The 23,661-nt window shown below is 38.3% G+C and overlaps 1 protein-coding gene and 1 long non-coding RNA gene across 6 annotated transcripts in view; both read right to left on the bottom strand.

The window, feature by feature from the left end:
* EXOC4 (exocyst complex component 4) overlaps positions 1 to 23,661 on the bottom strand; it is an 800,870-nt gene that overhangs the window by 462,211 nt on the left and 314,998 nt on the right. The gene's annotated exons all lie outside the window — the stretch shown is intronic.
* Positions 9,341 to 22,356, bottom strand: LOC133246434 (uncharacterized). Its single transcript, XR_009736036.1, has 2 exons — positions 22,327 to 22,356; positions 9,341 to 9,645 (listed from the first exon to the last, which is right to left on the bottom strand). It is a non-coding gene; the product is annotated as an uncharacterized LOC133246434 (long non-coding RNA).

Below are 23,661 nucleotides of genomic sequence, written 5' to 3'. Positions count from 1 at the left end.
GAAGATTCTATTTGTAAATAATTTTTTGATGAGTAAACTTTCAGAGAGGGCTTCCCAGGTGGTGCTGGTGGGAAAGAACCCGTCTGCCAGTGCTGGAGACATAAAGAGACACAGGTTCAATACCTTGGTCAGGAAGATCCCCTGGAGGAAGGCAAGGCAACCAGCCCAGTATTCTTGCCTGGAGAATCTGAAAGACAGACAAGCCTGGCGGGCTACACAGTCCATAGGATTACACAGAGTTGGACATGACTAAAGCGACTTAGCATGCATGCACACACTTTCAGAGAGGCAGGCAACATGAAAATATTTCACCTTGTTGAAGTTAGAAAAGCTTTTCAGAATCTGACCTTCTATGGATCTTTTTCTCAGAAAAAAATGCACGTATACATGAAGACAAAACTTTAACAAGCAATGCCAGGGCTGCACAGGCACCCTTAGACCAGAGGCCTCAGGTGTAAACAGAAAAGAAGTTTCTGGAGTCAGATTTGGATTCAAATCCCAACTTCACTACTTCCTCTCTATGTGTCTATCCTTGGTCAAGGCATTTCAACTTTTCCAATCTCCATTTATTGTATCTATAAACAGTATTTTATCTATAAACAGTATAAAAATACACCTTTTTCCCTCAAGGATTTATGATAAAAAACAAGAAAAATTAAGTATGTGAACCTCTTTCTAAAATTTTATACAGCACCGTGTAAGTAATAGCTATTGTAACATGGAATTGGTTGTGTTTTGCTAATCCTCACTATGAAGAAGCTTTAAGAGTCAGATCCTCAGAGGTAAGCGGGTTTAAGTCATAGTTTTATTCTTAGTAATTTTTTTAAAATGGGGAGGTGGGTAGAAGAAATGGGAGATGTCTAGGTTAGAGGAATGGGAGAGTGGGGAGGAGTATGAATGTTCTCTTCAGATCTGTTAAGTGCTACACGATGAAAAAGAGAAAAAAAAAATTACATTCTGTGGTCTTAGAGACAGTATTAGGACAAATAGGTTAGAAGCTTCAAAAAGGCAGATTGGGCTTTATAAAAGGAAAATTTTACCAAGGATAAGTAGAGCATAAAAAAGTAATGCCTGTTTTAGGAGAGAGATTTTCCCCTTGTAATGTAAGATCTTTATTTTTGTTTTTCCTGAGACAAGCCAGATATACATTTGTCGAGGTAGCATAAAAGAGATTTAAAGCAATGATTGGGAAGTCAGAATCAATTTAAACGGTGAAATTCTGGGATTTCATAAAAATGCACTGAGATCAAACCTATAAATATTATTAAGTCAAAGACCATCACCAAGAATTGTGTAGCAGTCAACTTCCCGAAAGTTTACCACTATATGCCACAGTCATATAGATTATAAACATGAAGCTAAATATATGTCTAATTATATCTAGTTATGGTGAGTCATATCAAGAATAAAAAGGAATATTGCTCATATTAAAGAGCAAATGATCATAAAGCAATATAAAAACAAAGTGTGCTTTTTTTTTTTTTTTGAATTCTAAAGGGACAGAGCAATGAAGCAGCATTTGAACCTCTCATTTTACAGGTACTATAAAATACCAAGGGCTTCCCTGGTGGCTCAGACAGTAAAGAATTTGACTGCAATACAAGAGACCTGGGATCGAGCCATGGGTGGGGAAGATGCCCTGGAGGAAGGCATGGCAACGCACTCCAGTATTCCTGCGTGGAGAATCCCATGGACAGAGGAGCCTGGCAGGCTACATACTGTCCATGGGGTCACAAAGAGTCAGACACGACTGAGCGACTAAGCCCACACACACATAAAATACTACACACTATAAATTAGTAAATAGTATTAATATATAAAATGTTATACAGTATAAAATAGAAGACAGCAAAATAGTATATAGTCTTTACTGACTATAACCACTGATACGTTAGAAAATGCTGAATAATCAGCTCTTTGGTGGTGGGACAGGGAGAGAAGCCCTAGTTTCTCCTCCTGAGCTGGTGATATGCAATACAATGCTCCCTTAGGATGCCCGACAGCAGCAGTGAATGTAGCTGCCACTCACCACAGGATCACAAGGTGAACAACCATTCTGTACCCAGGCAACCATTCTGTATCTCACGTCAGTACAGTATTTGATAAACTGCATGAGATATTCAACATTCGTTACATAGGCTTTGCGTTAGATGATTTTGCCCACTGCCAGCTCAGGTAAGTGTTCTGAGCACACTTAAGGTAGGCAGCGTAAAGTCATGACATTCTGTAAGTGAGGTGTATTAAGTTCATTTTTGACTTCGAGTATTTTCAACTTATGACGGACTTACAGGGACATAAATCTATCATAACTCAAGGACAATTTAAGACAAAAAACATGTATTCATTTTCCCTCGATCCAGCAGAGTTAGTAAACACCCTCTATGAATCCAGTTTCATCATGGCTGAACATTACATATATATTCATCATTGCAAACGAAGAATAGTAACAAAGTTTAACTACTCAAGTCAAAACCGTGGATAGTATTCTCCAACTCCAAAGTACTTACACAAAGCCACGAGACCTTGCCACAGTTCTTGTTTGACCTTGCTCCTTCACTGCATCTACACTACTGATTGCTCTTTTATTACAGGGGACTCCCTCGAGGCAAACACCTGCCTTTAGTCATTTTAGGTCTCTTTTACTGAGTAGTGGCCTGGCAAATAGAACACACTCAGGAAGCCACGGTTTAGGCAAAGTAGAAGGCTTGACAGCATGACAGTCAATGGACAACATCAGAAGCATTACATTTAACAAGAGTTGCTTCAGTGGTGGCATTCAATGGACTCAAAAGTAAGCTGACTTAACATACGCTTATAGTATCCCTCCAAACCATAAGGCAGGCTGAAAGTAAAAATATCATAATTGGATACAAGTTTGTTGCAAGTTTATCATATTTAGAGAAAAGTTTTATAATTCAGGGCCCAGAACAAATAATTGTTCTGCCAAGCTAATCTTATGGATCTCATATTTTACTATTTTATGTCATCTTTAATTTCATTGCATTTTTCAGTTAAATGTGTTGCACACTCTCTTCCCAGGAACTGTGACCATCTTAAAGGCAGGGGAACACCTGTACACCTTTGGCGGATTCATGTTGATGTATGGCAAAACCAATACAATATTGTAAAGTAATTAGCCTCCAATGAAAATAAATAAATTTAAATTTAAAAAAAAAGGCAGGGTCTTTTTATCTCCTAGCTAAGTGTTCAATAACTGATGAACACAATAATATAACACCATTTTGAGAAAGTCAAACTCAAATGACACAATCAAGCATATTGTTAACCTAGAGAACTGTGAGGAATATGAGAATTTCTGTCTTTTTCCTCAATTTACCCAACCAAAAAACAGTCTCAGATTAAAGTGTTCGATATTCAAGATCCAGAATCTAGTTTAAAACAAACTCCAAGGAACATTCTGCTATAGAAACTTTAAGCATCTTCTACTAAAAATGCCTTATAAAAATAAACCAAAAGAAAACTTCCTTACTTCACTTATAACATAAAAAGTCAGGGATGCAAGGATTCTTCAATATCCGCAAATCAATCAATGTAATACACCACATTAACAAATTGAAAAACAAAAACCATATGATTATCTCAATAGATGCTGAGAAAGCCTTTGACAAAATTCAACACCCATTTATGATAAAAACTCTCCAGAAAGCAGGAATAGAAGGAACATACCTCAACATAATAAAAGCTATATATGACAAACCCACAGCAAACATTATCCTCAATGGTGAAAAATTGAAAGCATTTCCTCTAAAGTCAGGAACAAAACAAGGGTGCCCACTTTCACCATTACTATTCAACACAGTTTTGGAAGTTTTGGCCACAGCAATCAGAGCAGAAAAAGAAATAAAAGGAATCCAAATTGGAAAAGAAGAAGTAAAACTCTCACTATTTGCAGATGACATGATCCTCTATATAGAAAACCCTAAAGACTCCACCAGAAAATTACTAGAACTAATCAATGATTATAGTAAAGTTGCAGGATATAAAATCAACACACAGAAATCCCTTGCATTCCTATACACTAATAATGAGAAAACAGAAAGAGAAATTAAGGAAACAATTCCATTCACCATTGCAACGAAGAGAATAAAATACTTAGGAATATATCTACCTAAAGAAACTAAAGACCTATATATAGAAAACTATAAAACACTGGTGAAAGAAATCAAAGAGGACACTAATAGATGGAGAAATATACCATGTTCATGGATTGGAAGAATCAATATAGTGAAAATGAGTATACTACCCAAAGCAATTTATAGATTCAATGCAATCCCTATCAAGCTACCAACAGTATTCTTCACAGAGCTAGAACAAATAATTTCACAATTTGTATGGAAATACAAAAAACCTCGAATAGCCAAAGCGATCTTGAGAAAGAAAAATGGAACTGGAGGAATCAACCTACCTGACTTCAGGCTCTACTACAAAGCCACAGTTATCAAGACAGTATGGTACTGGCACAAAGACAGAAATATAGATCAATGGAACAAAATAGAAAGCCCAGAGATAAATCCACGCACATATGGACACCTTATCTTTGACAAAGGAGGCAAGAATATACAGTGGATTAAAGACAATCTCTTTAACAAGTGGTGCTGGGAAATCTGGTCAACCACTTGTAAAAGAATGAAACTAGAACACTTTCTAACACCATATACAAAAATAAACTCAAAATGGATTAAAGATCTCAACATAAGACCAGAAACTATAAAACTCCTAGAGGAGAACATAGGCAAAACACTCTCTGACATACACCACAGCAGGATCCTCTATGACCCACCTCCCAGAATATTGGAAATAAAAGCAAAAATAAACAAATGGGACCTAATTAAACTTAAAAGCTTCTGCACATCAAAGGAAACTATTAGCAAGGTGAAAAGACAGCCTTCAGAATGGGAGAAAATAATAGCAAATGAAGCAACCGACAAACAACTAATCTCAAAAATATACAAGCAACTCCTACAGCTCAACTCCAGAAAAATAAATGACCCAATCAAAAAATGGGCCAAAGATCTAAATAGACATTTCTCCAAAGAAGACATACAGATGGCTAACAAACACTTGAAAAGATGTTCAACATCACTCTTTATCAGAGAAATGCAAATCAAAACCACTATGAGGTACCATTTCACACCAGTCAGAATGGCTGCGATCCAAAAGTCTACAAATAATAAATGCTGGAGAGGGTGTGGAGCAAAGGGAACCCTCTTACACTGTTGGTGGGAATGCAAACTAGTACAGCCACTATGGAGAACAGTGTGGAGATTCCTTAAAAAACTGGAAATAGAACTGCCTTATGATCCAGCAATCCCACTGCTGGGCATACACACTGAGGAAACCAGAAGGGAAAGAGACACGTGTACCCCAATGTTCATCGCAGCACTGTTTATAATAGCCAGGACATGGAAGCAACCTAGATGTCCATCAGCAGATGAATGGATAAGAAAGCTGTGGTACATATACACAATGGAGTATTACTCAGCCATTAAAAAGAATACATTTGAATCAGTTCTAATGAGGTGGATGAAACTGGAGACTATTATACAGAGTGAAGTAAGCCAGAAGGAAAAACATAAATACAGTATACTAACGCATGTATATGGAATTTAGAAAGATGGTAACGATAACCCTGTATACGAGACAGCAAAAGAGACACTGATGTATAGAACAGTCTTATGGACTCTGTGGGAGAGGGTGGGAAGATTTGGGAGAATGTCATTGAAACATGTGAAATGTCATGTATGAAACGAGATGCCAGTCCAGGTTCAGTGCACGATGCTGGATGCTTGGGGCTGGTGCGCTGGGAAGGCCCAGGGGGATGGTATGGGGAGGTTGGGAGGGAGGAGGGTTCAGGATGGGGAGCATGTGATTTAAAAAAAAAAAAAAAAAAAAAATCAGACTAAACTAATCAAGACAATTGAACTAATACAATATCCTGCAAGATTCCATAATAATATTTGGTCTTTATATTCTTTGAGAAATACTCAAGAATAAAATTTTGATAACTGAGCAAAAAAAAAAAAAAAGTCAATAAAAGATGACTTAATTTCTTAAAATCATAAATTTTTGCTTGTCCCTCTACATTCTTATTTGGCAAATTAATAAATTAAAACTTCAGAGCCACACTAGTTTGCTTTTCTAAAATCTATTTTTATACTGAAGCTGCATGTAGTTTTCTGACGTGGTTCATTTTCTATCATTCTGTGAACAAAGAGAAGCTGTGCAGCTACATTCCAAGCATGAAGCAGGCTCACACGCACTGATGCAAATTTGTCCATTATGATCATTTGCATTTCTTCTGTTAATGCTTTTTATGAGAAATCTATAAAGTGATTATAGCCTTCTGATCTTCTTAAAACACAATGGGGACGGAAATATTAGAATGATCAGAGAATGCGTGTGGTAATACAATTTCACTCTGATCTCTTTCATGTATAACTCCATGGAGATCTTGAAGGCGCCTCTTGGCACACTATAATTATTTATTTATTAAATTTCTGAGTTTGGTGCCATGAAATGTATTTAAATATTGTTATGCAGATGATACTTAGGTACAATGGACTTCTGATGCTGCTTAATCTATTTTTACTCCCAGTACTATCTTGTCTAAGATCCAACACCATATGCATTGAAATAAGTTGTTCCTCAATGTTTCAAAACCTGATTTATTAGTTGTTCAAATTCCATCTGCCTCTAAAAACTGCAATGTCCCTCTCCTCTCACTGCCTGCATAAAAGGGTGAGGCTCGATTTTCCTCTACTTTATCATTTGATCAGCATATCTGACACATACATTAAGTTCTCTTTTCAACTATATAAATCACTTAAAATTCACACTTTTTTTTTTTTTTAAAAGATCAGGCCAGTACAGCAGGAGCTTAACTAATGCATTTGTCATCTTCCATATTTACTAATGTTTCAAAAAACCAGTCTCAAGAAACTGTCCTTGCTATTATAAAAAAAAAAAACAAAACAATGAAGTCAGGTTGAAATACTGATGCTTGCCCAAATTGGGAAAACAAATTATTATTAGCAAATACAGATTGCATGATCCACAGCTAGGGGGGAAGAAATGGAACAATGCTCAGGTCTGTAAATAACTACAACAAGAAATAATAACAGATGGAATAATCTGAAGGTGTGGGAATTTTTCTGGAGAAGACAAAAAAAAAAAAATGGAAGAGGCAAGAGAGACACTTATTGCCATCTATGTGACAGAAAAGAGCCACCATTTAAAACAGCAGCAGGGAAGTAGGCTTTCAAAGGTGAGATGGGTTTTAGTTCCAACTGCTCTAGGAAGAAGGTTAAAAGAACATTCCGTTAGGCCATCTAGGATATAAAGGATTCTCAATGATGAGTCAGGTAAATTCATTGGAGAGACAAAGGAAACGGAGACGCACAGAGCAGTATTAGAGAGAGGGGGCCCGAGTAGGTTAGCTAACTGAGGACCCTGGACTCCCTGTGGTGACAGACATGAATGAGACACTGAGCAGGATGAGAATGACAAGCTGGACTCGAGAAGAGCGGTAAGAGCTGCTGGGGATTGAGGGCCATGGAAATTAACAGGAACACACACAGTTGTGAGGCTCCCACCTTCAGGTTTCGATGGTGGTATGGAAGCCACCCTTGTAAAATTCTCAATCCTTATCTTTTTTTTTTTTTTTTAATCCTTATCTATCTTATTGGATCCAGCAGCACAAACTGGCTCAATTAACCATTCTTTTCTGGAAACAATTCCTTCATTTAGCTTCCAGGACCATATCATCATCATTTCCCTTCTTACTGCTCAGTCCTTCTCCATTGTTCTGGCTCATTCCCCCTTATTTTCCTGACTTTATATCACTTGAAGACCCCAGAGCTCAACCCTCTGAACCCTTTCTCTGCTTTACATACATGCCATGGAAGATATCATTTAACCTGGCAGCTTCACATATCATCTATATGCCAATGATGCCTCAATTCCTATCTCCAGTCCAGACCTCTGTCATGAACTCGCGACTGGTAGGTCCAATTGCCTCCTTGGCACCTCTGCTGAAATGCTCATAGAATGACTAATTTAACATCCAAAACCAGACTTAAACCAACCTCCCACTCCCTACCTGCTCCTCCAACGGCCTTCCTTATTTCTGAAAAAAATAAATAAAAAAAAGAATAAAGTTCCGATTCATGCTACAAACATGGAGGAAGCTGAAAAACATGATGCTAAATGATGGAAACCAAACACAAAAGGCCACACATTGTACAGTTTCGTGGATACTGAAGGTCGGGCACAGGCAAATCCAGAGAGGCAGAAGACAGATTAGTGGTTAGCGGGAGCTGAGGGAAGGAGGCAGGGACAGAGACTGCTGACAGACAGCGATGCCTTTTGCATGTGATAACGGCGTTCTGGAACTAGAGAGTGGCGATGTTTGCACAACACTCTGAACACACTAAAAATCACTGAATTACACACTGGAAAACTGAGTATTATGGCATGTGAACTTTATCTCAATAAACACATTTAAAATAAAATAAAACTAATAAAAGATTACAAGAACTTTATTTGCTCTTGTATCTATTTCAAGTACCTATGACATCTGACAATGGTGGGTATTCAGAATATATTTGCTGAATAACTGATGAAATTAGTCTCTGAAGTTCAAGCACATATATATATATGTGTGTGTGTGTGTGTGTGTGTGTATATACCTACTACAGTTTTGCTCTCTGCTTCATACATCAGTACCTAACGATGTGTGAAAGGTGAGCAGAAATAAGATGAAAAGTCCACTGTTCCATCTTGAAATCAGTCCTGAAAGTTAATGGAAATGTGAAAAAAAAAAAAAAGCTAAATAAAAAGTACCAAGTGTGCCAATTTCTTACATTTAGAACTCTCTCAAGGTAACTTTGGATTACCTTAGGTTTGTGTATAATACTGCATTAAAGCGTAAAAATAACTTTTTGTAGAGCACAAAGGATAAATTCTAAATCAATCCACAGGTAGCTTTTTCAAAACTGTTTTGTGTACAGTACAGTGAGAGAAAACAACTTGAGTCAAAGATATGGTATCATCAAGGAATTTATAACCTATATGGGTAGAAAATAAATACTCAAATCCTAAAACTTCCAAAGACAAAAGGCAAGCAAATAAAAGAATAAAATTACATAGGATTTTAATTTGGTAGCAACTGATAAAAAAATCTCATGTCTAATATTCCTAATTTTTTAAATCCAGTATTTTTTCCCCGAAGAACTTATTAATTGGGGTAGCAATAGTCGATAATTGTTTTTATTTAGATGGCGATAACTCCACAGAATGTCTTAGAACCTAGGAACACACATTTCTTGATTCATGCACATTTATTTCCATATTTTTTCTGCATACATATGAAAGGAGTTTATTTTCCATTTCCCGTTGGCAGGCAAAGACATCATTCCTAATGGCATGGGGTTCCCAAGCATGCCACTGCCCGGGGCACCCACGCCAAGGCACAGAACACGCCTGTCAAGAAGAAAGGCCTGGCTGAACCTGAAGTATCTGATGGTCTACATCTCAACTCTGCCATATCGTATTTCTCAGCTTGTTCATCCATAATCTCTTTTAGATGGGTTTCTCTCCCTTCTCATCATGGCCCCATTGTTTTGTCTGAAATTCAATCACAGATGAATTAGGCTCTAGGAAACATTCCCATTCTAGCTCTCTAGCCACACCAGAAACCCTAGACCCCGTGTTAATTTTGTTACAGCTTTCAGTTCTCACATTTCAATGCAAAATCACTTTCCCCTGGAGAATGCCACCGATATTGGCAAGACAGCACAAGGGGCTGCCACACAACTCAATCACCAATAACAGCCAGGGAAACTCAACCCTCAGCACACATTAGTAATCATGGGAAAGGAGCCAGAACTTTAATCACAGTTGTTTCAAAAACAGCCAGGGATTTCAAAACGCTGTTATTCTAGCATATGACCCCAATACAGTGCTTAATCAAAGCCACTGCCAGTACAAGAATAACCTGCAGACTTTAATAAAAACCGATTTCATAGATGTCAGTGTGTTGGCATCATGCTGGATCCAATTTAGCAAAAGTCTAAAAAGTTTACATCTATAGACATTCTCGAGATAACATTTGTTTACGATCCCATAGTGCACTTCTGTACTTGGGACTGTGTATTTATACAAACACACACACATGTGCAGCCACATCCACACTGCCATTTAGAGACACAGTCACACAATTAAGGTGACACAGTCAACAAAAGCACTGCAAAATGTGAACGTGCGCAACTGGTGACCAGCTGGGTGGGCAGGTGCAGGATCTGGATGCGATTACCCTCAGGTCCCAGAGATGATCTGGAAGCTTTCTTCAAACTAGAAATTTGGGACAGAGTGTTTTTGGTGTCAAGCCTTGCTGTCGAGAGACACAAGTCCCAGATGTTCACAAAGCCACGAGGCTTGACTTAACTCTGCCACCAGTTCTATTTTTAGGCTGCGCCCTGGTGAAATGGCAAAGGCCATGATCATATCTTAAGAGACAGCAGCTGCCACGGCTGCTCCTGTAGTTGGAGAGAGCATAACAGAGCCGTTCTCTGTCATCCAGGAGAAGGATAACAAAGAAAAGCAGGATGGTGAGCTTGACTTGTCTGCAATAGTCCCACTTCTAGGGCTTTTCACTTCTCTCCAACTGTGGCAGAACTGGGGAGAGCAGCAGGGACTAGAGAGCCATGGAAAGGAGAAGGAGGCTGTACCAAAATGTTTTTATAAAGAGGAGCTGCACCAGGGGAATCTCACACACACACACACACATAAAATGGTCCGCGTGTGTGTTAGTCGCTCAGTCATTTCTGACTCTTTGCAACCCCATGGACTTTAGCCAGCCAGACTCCTTTGTCTGTGGAATTTTCTAGACAAGAATACTGGAGTGGGTAGCCATTCCCTTCTCCAGTGGATCTTCCAGAACCAGAGATCAAATCCAGGTCTCCTGCATTGCAGGCAAATTCTTTAACATCTGAGCCACCGGGGAAGTCCATATATAGTGGTGGGATACAACCATTCAGAGGGTTTACAATCTATTAGCATTGAAGGGAATGAGTTCACTCTTAATTCTTAAAAAATATATGCTAGGACTTCCCCTCCCAATGCAGGGGTCTGGGGTTTGATCCTCGATCAGGCAACTAGATCCCATATACCTCAACTAAGACTTTTCCTGCCACAACTAAAGATCCTGCATGTCACGATGAAGACTAAGGGCCCCACGGGCCACAAGTGGTACAAACAAATAAATATTAAAAAATTTAAAAACGTTTATGTCCATATATGTGTATATAATACACACATACATGTACACACACACACACACCTCCAAACATTTTCACAGACCACCTTCTAACATGAGATATTTCCACCAGATCTTTCTACTCATAAAAGTGGGGAGATTCCTCTGAATAGAAATAATGTAACTATCAGTGAGTATTCTAGGCCAGCAACACCAGTAAACATCAACATTAAGCTTTCTGATGAACTAAAGCACCAATCTGAGATTTTTTTTACCTCTGAAAAAAAAAATCCCAATTACAAAGAGGTCTGTGATGAAGAATAAAAAAAAAACATACCAAATAAGTTATTTCTTAAAGAAAAAGGAGTATGTAAACAAGGGGAGGAAGGGCAAGGGATTCTACATCTGTCACATTTCTATTCACTGTCACCAGGACAATCTTCAGGGGAGTATTCCCAGGATCCGTGATTCACAGCAAACCTGCTTTCAAATATATATTGGCAATATTTAATTATATACTGTCTTGGCATACTCTGCATATAGTTGATGCTTTTATACAAGCTAGGAAAAAGACAGTTTCACAGAGTCTTCTCCTGTCTGACTGTACAAATGCTTGAAATTTTAAGAAAATAAGCCATCGATGCTTTAAGCTAAAACCCTCACTGATTAGAGGTATGGACGCACTTCTACCCCACAAGGGGGTGTGGGGAAACAAAGGGATAAGATGGTAAAGTTGTAAAGCTGCTTATTTGCCTCTGAATCAGACTGAATTTTCATGGACCTTTTTTTTTTTTTTAACTTTTGTTTCCTGAATTATGAACTCTTGGAAATATGTCATTGTAATATGCAAATACTGTAATATTTTCTAAATGATTTTTTAATCATCTTCCTTTTTGGAAAATTGACATTATTCTCTCCGTTATTGCAGATAATAGAGGATACTCTGCACCTAGATGATTGGGCAAGTGGGAAACCATAGCACCCTCGTTTCACTGAAGAAGAAAATAGGTCTACACAGATAACAATACCTTACAATACCATAGCTGCTAAATGGCCAAATTGCTTTTGCAATCATACTTTCATCTGAGCCTATAAGTATCATGTTATTGAAGCAATGGATGGGAAAATTAAGATACCAAAGGGTCAGCATCTTGCCAAAGATACCCACAGGTGATTAGTAGTTTAAAACAAATGAAAAGGCAAGGCAATGTGAGGATCTTTCAAACATCTCAAAGGTCCAGTGATCTGTCTAGTTTCCAATACCTGTCCTCTATAACTTGTTCTCTGATATGAGTGGAAATAATGTCAAGTTGGATATGAATTTGTACTTTGTAGATTAAGGATCATACCACTTTTCTCCCAAATATCTCATCACAGACACCAAACCAAATAATAAATAAGAGGTAGGCTTTCAGATAAAAACACAGTCCACATAATTTCAACATTTAACATCAAGCTGGTGTCTCTTTAAGGTTTCTGGAATCTTAGATTCTAAAATTCCTCTCGCAGTTCAGGCTGTGATAGTTCTGCCTCAATGACACCCAGAATGGTCAATACGACTATCTTTGGTTTGAAAACAGTCTCTTAATCACTTGTTGGAAAAATATTACTTATTTTTATCTCATGTACAGTATCAGAGGAATTTTTTTTATAAATCCATTTCTAAGAAAGTATTAAATTCTACTACATCTTTATGTAACCACTTAAAATGTGGATTCTGATAGGAAATTAAAATGCATTTATTCTTGTTTTACTATTTAATCAGAATAAAACACAAATGGGTTTACTTTTGCTTGCATAATAATCTATTTTGTGTGTTGTTTTTAAGATGTATCTTTTGCTATGTTTGCTCTAATATGCTTGCTCATCTATTATAGAAACACCCTGCCACAAGAATTTTGGAAAAGTGAGGTACAGAAGTTGTGACAAGTGGATATAATAAGAAAAGAATTGTCTTTTAAGGTCAATCCTTCTATGTGCAGGAGACAGAACTGAAGAACCTAAAATCAGGAGGGCTGTCTATAATGCAAGAGGCTCCATCCATAAAGATCTCCTCTGATTATACAAATCTGACAACCGAAGTTCATCAGCTATTCTTCCCAAACCACACTCCCAAAGATGAGCTGATACCCATTTTATCATTACATACACATTAGTAATTCAGGGAGCAAAATGGCCTATAGATTTCTAGCCAGATTATCTCAGGCCCTGAAGGTTATGCCTGCTGGGTAAGGATTACCAGAGTTAATTTCAGATAGTGAACTAGAAACACCCAGGCTAATGAAAAAATGCTAGTGTCTACAACCAGAACAATAACTCAGCATCTCCAAGCTTGCCTTATCAAATCTCACCTTGCCTGGATGTCATTCATTCTCCTGTTTCACTTGTAAACACAAAACACTACAATACTTAGCTATCGCACAGAAGTGGTGATTGTTTGCAGTACTTTTTAGTAGCTTCTTTGTTTTTTTGGTCACACCTTGTGGCTTGTGGGATCTTACAGACAGAACCCGGGTCCTCAGCAGTGAAAGTGCAGATCTTAAGCACTGGACTGCCAGGGAACTCCAACAGTGATTCTTCTCTCCTGTGTTTCACGAAGGCCAAGAAGAATTACCAAGACCAAAATGATAGGCTTCCCTAATTTTTTGAAGATGTAACCCCTTTGATTCACATCTATATTGCTGCTGGATGGAACTTTCAAGGCCTCGCGAGGCAATTCCAAGTATGTACATTCCTGTAGGCAATAGAGTAGCTTAAGGGGAATGCTTTCTAAAGATTTCTTGGGCTGCAAAGAACTCAAGTCCAGATCTTGCAATCTTTGATTTGGCCAAAGAATAATCACAGCAGGTGAATTTCACAGTTATGAATGGGGAAAAAAACACAAAAACTGGTGAGCACACTCAACAGACCCAAGAGACTCAAACAGAGTCTCAGAATACAGCACACAGCACTGCCACAAGCCTTTGAGCCCACCTTAATGCCATAGCACAGGGCAAAGGAAAGCAACTGAGTCAATTATCAAACCTACATTCATTAAATCCCCCAAACCCCCCAGGTACTTTTTATAAACCAATCAGCTGCCACTCTGCCCTGCAGTGTACAGACCTAAGAGCCATGTCTGCGAACAGTAAATAGGCCCCTGAACAAATTCATATCAGCAAATTCTACAAGGTGTTATTTTTCAAACAAAGACATACGGTGTTAAAAACAAAGGAAAAGAGGCAGTATTGCTAAGAAATATGACTATATTTTTTTAATTATTAAAATGGAATTACATTAAAGTAGCTGAAAAGGGAGCAAGGGACTGCCAGATCTTCCTTCATTCGGACGTCTTAATTTATTTAAAACACATAGAAGAGAATGGCAACAAGACAGTCTTTGTTACTGTTTTACTTAATGGCTAATAAATGATTATTCTGCCACACAGAAAACCATAAATTAGCAAGCCACAAACACTGAGACAAACGGCAATTTGTTTGTGTTTTAAGATGCTATGTAATATTTTAAAAGGATAGGGTAGGAAGGACCAGGTAAGGATAAGGAGAGAAAAGAAAATCATTCATTTGGGGTATGTGGTATTTAATTTCCTTTCTGGATTAAACTGAGGGTCTGGGTGTCATGGATTTAAATGCTGCCACATGGCCCAGTTCCTAATGATTGGTCTATTACACTACACTTGGATTTATTTCAACAATTAAATGGCCTGTCCGAAACAGAAGGCATACCTGCCTTCCAGTAGATAAAATACACAAATTCCCTTAGGGGATGAATACAGGGCAAGAACACAGAGAAGTGTGCCTAACAATGGTAAAAATGTCAGGAAACAGAAAATGTCAAATCCCCAAGGGGAAAAACAAGCGCAAACTTTGGTTGGAGCTCAGGCACCCGTTTTTTGTGTGATGAAATTATACTCTGCAATCTCCCTTAAGGAAAAACAACTGCTCGAAGTAATCAAAGTGTGGTGTTTGGTGAATTTTCTTTGTTTCAAAGTCCAAAACAAAAGCAAAAGCAACAACACAGCTTTCCTGTCCCTACTGGCAGGAGATTTAACTCTTCACAGCATAACTTTTCTTTAGAAGAACCTAACCCCAGCAATGAAGAGTTACCGGTTTCTGGGTTTCTCTTCCTGATTCCAATTTCCTGCCTGGTAAACTGGAAGCTAAAGAAATCTGGAGGACAAATTTAACTGCTAATTACAGATTCAAGCCATCAGCTGATTTTTCTGATGGGTTCAAGCAATGATGCTAAAACTTGGGCACTTTACTTGATGATTTCTGTTCAGTCTGACATGCAAACACCTTGTAAAACACAAATGATCTGAATAAAACTGGCTGCAGACTCTCCACCTTTCCAAGGCTAGTGAGTCACTTTCAGCATGAGTACTGGGGTTTCACTCAGGAAATTTCCCCTAAGAGCTCCAGATTTCATTATGAAACTCAAAGGCACTAGCATCCTCATTCAGTCTCCAAAGAGCCATAAATAACACCTGATGGAGACAAGAAGTCTTTATTCTTCTGGAGTGTCTAGCCTAATAAGAGTTAGATGAAACAAGTATTAAATATTTAACTTGCATGGAATCCCATCAACCTCCTCTTGGATATGAAGGCCTTGCCTTTTATACCACTTCCAGTTATATTTTGATATTGTATCAATTCCTTGTCAGGATGATGTATTTTCACTGCAATAAAAGTGCAGTGAGGAAACAAGAGAGCTAATAAAAATGTATCCCTCAGTGCAAGGAGTTCTCATGGAGCTGAGGTCAAAGACCAAGTCTAAACACACACTTCTAGGCAAACAACATGTCGTAATAGAATGATTTTATCAAGCATTTCAGGATTTCTAAAGAGAAAACTTCTCGGAGGCCTTCCCCAGCCACTCCATCTAAAATTTCCACCTTTCCTGTTGCTATTGCATGTCTCCCTTTTCTTCTTTAATTTTCCTCCCTCACATTTATCATTATTAAAACATTATATGCTTATCTCACTTATTATCCAACTCCTCTTCTAGAACATTTGTTTCATGACATAAGGGATTTTTGTCCACTTTGTTAACTGCTGCATCCTCATGGCTTAGGGAAGTACCAAAGCAACTGTATGTTGAATGGATAAATAAATGAATGAATAAAATGATCCAGAGGGACAAAGATCAGAAATATTAACTACTGTGCTTCACATTTCACTTTATTAATTTATCCCACACAATGGCCTATTTTACAAATAAAGAATATGAAATTCAGAAAAGTTCTTCAAAGTTACTCAGATAATGGGTAGCTGCACAAAGGTTTACACAGTTCTTTATACGGCACCACACTGCCTCCTCTTCAAAGAGGTAATGACACTTGAATTGCTGAATTGGGCCTTTGTATAAGTGAGGAGGAGTGAAGGTAGTAATAGAAACAGCGTAAGGAAAGGCGAAAATTCCAGAGCATCAAATATTGCAGAATGGCAAAAACCTGGCATTTATGCTGAAATTTATATTCAAAAAGATAAACTAGAGATAGTCTCTACAGGGCCTTAAATGTCAGGACCTGTCTTCTTACAAAGGATCAGTTTCAAAAATTATTTTTCTCAAAGAAAATAACTTTCCTTTGTCATTTGAAAGCTTATATAGAAATCTGATACATTAAGTAGATAGAAGTCTGAGAGAAAATTCTAGAGACAGAAAGGTAGGCTAAAAGAAAATCGCAGAAGACTAACAACAAAGGCCTGAAAAACAATTGATGCAAGTGGAAAAAAAAAATAACAAATGCCAGATTTGAAAAGTATTATAAAAGAAAAAAGCAAAAGAGCTTGGTGACAGATTAGGCAAAGATCGTTGCCAGAGAAGACTTGCAACTTCACATTCCAACTCCACTGAGAATACCGTTTTCTTGAGAGAACAAGGAAATTTAGGAAGAAGGGGGTTTTGGGGAGAGGTGACAACTCTGACTTTAGGTGAGTGTGGCCTCCGTACATTCGTACATGTCAAGGCCCCCAAGAGTCTCTTCCCCAATTCTTTTTCTTCTCCTCTCCCTGAATGATCAAATAGGCAATCACAGTATCAACTACCACCTAAATACTAATCACACTCAAAACAGTCCTGACCTCTCTCCCAAGCTCCAGATTTTCCCTGAAAATCTCATACATTTCAAATTCAACAATCTGAACTCTTTATCTTTGTATCCCGCCCTTCCTTTGTCAAAACTAAACCTTCCATCACCTAATTTCCCACACCAGTGGTCAAATCACATTTCTTCCTGTCCTTCAAACCTTCCCCTTCCTCCACCCAGTCAGTCAGAGGGAGTGAAGAAGTATTTTCAAAATTACTGTACCTTTTCCTGCATTATTAGTATCTTTATGATAAATATATGTAACCTGCATAACTTAAAATCCATAGATTAAACAGAAAATAAGTGTTAATGAGAATGTAGAGGATTTGGAACCTGTGTGTGCCACTGATTAGAATGTAAAATGAAAAACAATATGCTGATTCCTCAACAAATTAAAAGCAGAATTATCATATGATCCAGTAATCTACTTCTGGGTATGTATTCAAAACAATTAAAACCAGAGTCTCAAAGATATGTACACCAAAGTTCACAGCAGCATTATTCACAATATCCATATACTGCTACTTACTTACATAGCTAAAAGCCAGCAGAAACTCAAATATCCATCAGATAAATGAATGAGTAAACAAAATGTGGTGTATACATACAATGGTGTATACATACAATATAATGCAGAAAGGAAGAGAGTTCTGATACAGGCTACATGAATGAAACTTGAGGACATTCTGCTAAGGGAAATGAGTCACATGAAGTATTATATTGTTCCACTTATATGATGTAGGGCTTCCCTGGTGGCTCAGAGGGTAAAGCGTTGGCCTGCAATGCTGCAGATCGGGCTTGATCCCTGGGTCGGGAAGATCCTCTGGAGAAGAAAATGGCAATCTGCTCCTTGCCTGGAAAATCCCATGGACAGAGGAGCCTGGTAGGCTACAGTCCATGGGGTCGATAAGAGTCGGACAGGCTGAGTGACTTTCACTTTCACTTTTATATGACGTAATTCAGTTCAGTTTAGTCGCTCAGTTGCGTCCGACTCTTTGCAACCCCATGAATCGCAGCATGCCAGGCCTCCCTGTCCATCACCAAGTCCTGGAGTCTACCCAAACCCATGTCCATCAAGACAGTGATGTCATCCAGCCATCTCATTCTCTGTCGTCCCCTTCTCCTCCTGCCCCCAATCCTTCCCAGTATCGGAGTCTTTTCCAATGAGTCAGCTCTTTGCATGAGGTGGCCAAAGTACTGGAGTTTCAGCTTCAGCATCAGTCCTTCCAATGAACACCCAGGACTGATCTCCTTTAGAATGGACTGGTTGGATCTCCTTGAGGTCCAGGGGACTCTCAAGAGTCTTCTCCAACACCACAGTTCAAAAGCATCAATTCTTTGGCGCTCAGCTTTCTTCACAGTCCAGCTTGATGTAGTTAGACTAGTCAAATGCACAGAGACAAAAGTAGAATGGTGGTTGCTAGGGGCAGAGAGGGGGGTAACATACCATGAAAAGTGAAAGTGAAAGTGAAGTCGCTCAGTCGTGTCCGACTCTTTGCGACCCCGTGGACTGTAGCCCACCAGGCTCCTCCGTCCATGGGATTCTCCAGGCAAGAACACTGGAGTGGGTTGCCATTTCCTTCTCCAGGGGAATCTTCCCGACCCAGGGATTGAACCCAGCTCTCCCTCATTGCAGGCGGACGCTTTAACCTCTGAGCCACCAGAGGGAACCACATTACTGTTTAATAGGTACAATTTTAATTGGGTAAGATGAAAAATTTCTAGAGATGGACAGTGGTGAATGTACTTAATAACACTGCACTGTGCTTCCCCTGTGGCTCAACTGGTAAAGGATCCGTTTGCAATGTGGGAGACCTGGGTTCAATCCCTGGGTTGGGAAGATCCCCCGGAGAAGGGAAAGGCTACCCACTCCAGTATTCTGGCCTGGAGAATTCCATGGACTGTGTACAATGGTTAAGACGGTAAATTTTATGTGTATTTTAACCACAATTAAAATTTTTTAAATTAAGTCAATGAAGCAACTCAAGAAATTCCAACTACCTAATAATGATAAATACTAGTGCTTAAAGAAAAAAAGAGTACCTAAACATCAAAAGATATTCATATTATGTCTATGCTTTACTCTATACTCAAGAATGGTCTTTCCTTATCCAAAGAAATGATGCATTACAAGAGTAAACAAATTATTTACGCATGCCAAGTACTATATTTGGAGAAGGCAATGGCACCCGACTCCAGTACTCTTGCCTGGAAAATCCCATGGGCTGAGGAGCCTGGTAGGCTGCAGTCCCTGGGGTCCCTAAGAGTCGGACAGGACTGAGGGACTTCACTTGCACTTTTCACTTTCATGCATTGGAGAAGGAAATGGCAACCCACTCCAGAGTTCTTGCCTGGAGAATCCCAGGGATGGGGGAGCCTGGTGGGCTGCCGTCTATGGGGTCGCACAGAGTCGGACACGACTTAGCAGTAGCAGTAGCAGCAAGTACTATATTTTCATTTCAAAAACAAAAAGCCAATATATTATACTCTGTGTTAAACCATCCCTCCACTGTTAATCAAGTTTAAATAAAACTCTTTATGGATGGCTAGAGACCTAAAAGTGAAGTATTAGTATACCATTAATATTTTAATTGAACAATGAATATTCATAGCCATTTATTTTGTTAAAGAACAAGATAACTCAATTATTCTAATATGTAAATTTCAGCCCGGACAAGTTATCTTACCTTCATCTGCATTACAAAAACCAATGCATTTTGGGACCATTCATTATTTATATAATCCTAGAGTTTTCCAGGTTAATATGAGCTTCCAAAGTCATTTTGCCCTAGCCATCTGAAAGAGTTTTATTTTATTTTTTCATGACTCCAAACTAATTTCAACACCTGTTCTTCACTACAAGCCCATGAGAATAAGAAGAATGCAATGTTAATAAAGATCTGTTCCTTTGCTTTCTTTCAATGACCTGGGAATTTCCAACTCTAACACTGCAAAGAATGTTTAGAACTTTGACAGCAATGACAGTTGTTGTGTAAAACTAGTAGTTTATCACTTTACTTTTTAATTATTAAAAAGTATGCAAATAATTGCATACTTTTGATAATTGATAATCCCCCAAAGTGAAGCAACTCATTTTGATGCAAAGGTACAAATAATCTATTAATTCAAGGACTACCCAGAGTACCTCACCATATCAGGATTATATTACTATATATTTTAAGTCATATTGTTATTTCAAGTGAGCCATGGTGATAAGAAATATAATGGCTATGAAAAATTCAAGTTCTCACTGATTTTGAGATATAAAAGTATATCTCAAGTTAAAAAACCATGTGAATGGAGAGTAAGAAGTTGGTTCTCAAAAAAAAAAAAAAAATCAGCAATGTAGGAACAGGATTCAAGATTCTGAAGCATCAAGTAAAGTAAAAAGAGTTCTTTCTATGGTCTAAGAATGGCTAGGTAAAACATGAAATCCAAGTAAGTATTTGATAAGAGATGAAGCCAAGTTTAAAGGGAGAAATATGGCCAAACAGAACTATAAGGAACCATGGGCTTCCTTTTCTTTGAATCCCATGTGACAAACAGATGATAAATACTACAACTTCAATAAACTAAGACAATATAAGAATAACAACATCAAATATACATACTGAGTTGAGAAAATCTGTACTCTACCTACTGGGGGAATTATGAAACATCTGTGCTATGCTGAGTTGCTCAGTCATGTTTAACTCTTTTCGACCTCATGGACTGTAGCCCGGCAGGCTCCTCTGTCCACGGAATTCTCCAGGCAAGAATACTGGAGTGGGTTGCCATGCCCTCCACCAGGGAATCTTCCCAACCCAGGAACTGAACCCAGGTCTCCCACATTGCAGGAAGCCCTGGGGGATTACGAAACATCTGTAGTATTCTGAAAATCTGTAATCTCTACAGGTTTGATTTATCTCTGATTATGAACACATATTTTCATAATATAATTATGCTAGTATTTCACCATGTGATAATATCCTTCCAAACAAACCAGACGGATCCATCTTGGTTTCTTTTTTTAACTTCACATTTTCTGAGGGGGGAAGTCAGCACTCTCTTAACTTTTACAAGCAACTTGTGATAGGCAGCAGCATGACTATAATCAAGAGTGATGAGCAGAAACAAGGAGATCTGGGTTCTTCTAAAGACTCCATGACTTAAGATGTTGTACAATCTTAAAGAAGTCACTTAACTTGGGGAAGGGCAAGGCTCAGTTGTATCCTCTATAATGCAAATTAGATTTTATCCAAGAGAACCTCTAACTTTATAAAAATCATTGGAATGATTTATAGAACAGTTGGCTTAGGAACAGTTATTAAAGTCATTCAGAGAATTACAAAGGGATATTTTTATAGTTTCATAAAGAAAAATATTATTGAAATAAAGGGGAGAAAAGACAAATACAAGTTTCTTACTTAATCATGTATTTCCTAGCTTCCTAAGCTCTGATGAATGCATTAAGCAAACTAGATATTTAAGGGTAAGTGGCAGTAACACATTTGACTTTTCTAATCTAAAATACTATCCAAACTTCCACAAATGTATCCCAACTCCATAATCTGTATAATTAATTCTTTTTGATTATGTCTATTTTTAAATTGGGCTTCCCTGGTGGCTCAGACTGTAGAGAATCCACCTGCAATGAAGGAGACTTGGGATCAATCCCTGGGTTGGAAAGATCCCCTGGAGAAGGGAATGGAAACCCACTCCAGTATTCTTGCCTAGAGAATTCCAGGGCAGAGGAGCCTGGTGGGCTACAGTCCATGGGTTCTCAACGAGTTGGAATTACACTGTGAAAGAGACTGCCAAGTCCAAGCTTCTGTGCCTACAAGTATATGCACATCTTACTCCATTTACTAGTAAATGAAAACATATAGCCAACCCAGAACATATTTTTCTCTCTCATTCACACACTCACGTGGATACAAATAGTGAATAGAACTAGAAAGCAAAAAAAAAAAAAAAAATTTACCTTTAGCATCTTTTTATACGCAGAAATAAACGTCTGTCGTTACCCTCACAAGAATCAGCTGTTATGAGACTGTTGTACAACGCCAGTAATTACACAAAGGCTGAATTAGTAATTACCATGACTGTGGATATTTTAAAGGTCATCACTTTCATTTGTCATCACTGAAATTAAATGAACGGATTCATTTGCCCTAACTCTCAAGGACCTCAGTAAAGACTTGCCGTGTGATGGAAGAGTTCTATGGGTTTTAAGGCCTCTCAGTTCCCTCTCCAACAGAACACTGCAGTCCAGTATTCTGTCTCCATGGTGATAACTGGTCTTCATTGAGAGGGTTTCATGGGTCTCATTTCTCACTTCTGAACATTTATTTTCCTACTGAGACTATCTAAAATCATCTCCTTGGGCAGCAAGGAGATCAAACCAATCAATCTTAAAGGAAATCAACCCTGAATACTCATTGGAAGGACGCAATGCTGAAGCTGAAGCTCCAATACTTTGGCTGCCTGATGTCAACAGTCAGCTCATTGGGAAAGACCCTGATGCTGGAAAGACTGAGGGCAGGAGGAAAAAAGGGGTGACAGATGATGAGATGGTTGGATGGCATCACCGATTCAATGGACATGAACTTGGATAAACCCCAGGAGATGGTGAGGGACAGGAAAGCCTGGAGTACTGGGGTCACAAAGAGTTGAACATAACCTGGCGATTGAATGACAAGAGCAAAAAAATCACCTCTAATGTTATCAGGGTGGTGGCTGCCCCTTCCCCTTAAGAAATCATCTTTATAGAGCTGGGATTATTGGGATCCCCTCCTTTGCTCATTTAGAATTTGCTGGCTGTTACCAAATTGGACAATGTAAGAGAATGTTTTCAATAATTCAAGCTCAGTGAACAGATGCCCCCTATAAATGGGTTAAAAGAATTTTTTTTTAAAGGCACAGGAATATACTACATAATGATGATTTGATTGTGATGGAGACAACAGATTAAAATGAAAGAGACAAGCCAACCAATCACTTTTCTTAAGGTGTGATCTGCCAATTATCTCAACCAACACAGATCCTAATATTATCATTCTAGGCCATATGTGTAATTCTCAGGCAAAAAATAAATCTTTTCACAAGTCTGAAAGAACTGTTGGCACCCATTCATGCCAGCCTGCACTAACATCTTGAGAATTTTCTCTATTCCAAAAAATATATATAATGAGGGGGGAGTAGAAGAGGTGGGAGAGAACCTCACCATAAATGTGATTTCACTTTAGGTTAAAAAAAAAAAAAAGAGGTAAAGATCTAAGCAATTCTTTTGAAAATTGCTAATAGATAATAAGAAAAA

The sequence above is a fragment of the Bos javanicus genome, chromosome 4, assembly GCF_032452875.1.
Source record: "Bos javanicus breed banteng chromosome 4, ARS-OSU_banteng_1.0, whole genome shotgun sequence".
Taxonomy (NCBI): Eukaryota; Metazoa; Chordata; class Mammalia; order Artiodactyla; family Bovidae; genus Bos; species Bos javanicus.
This window is presented reverse-complemented; position numbering and strand designations above follow the sequence as displayed.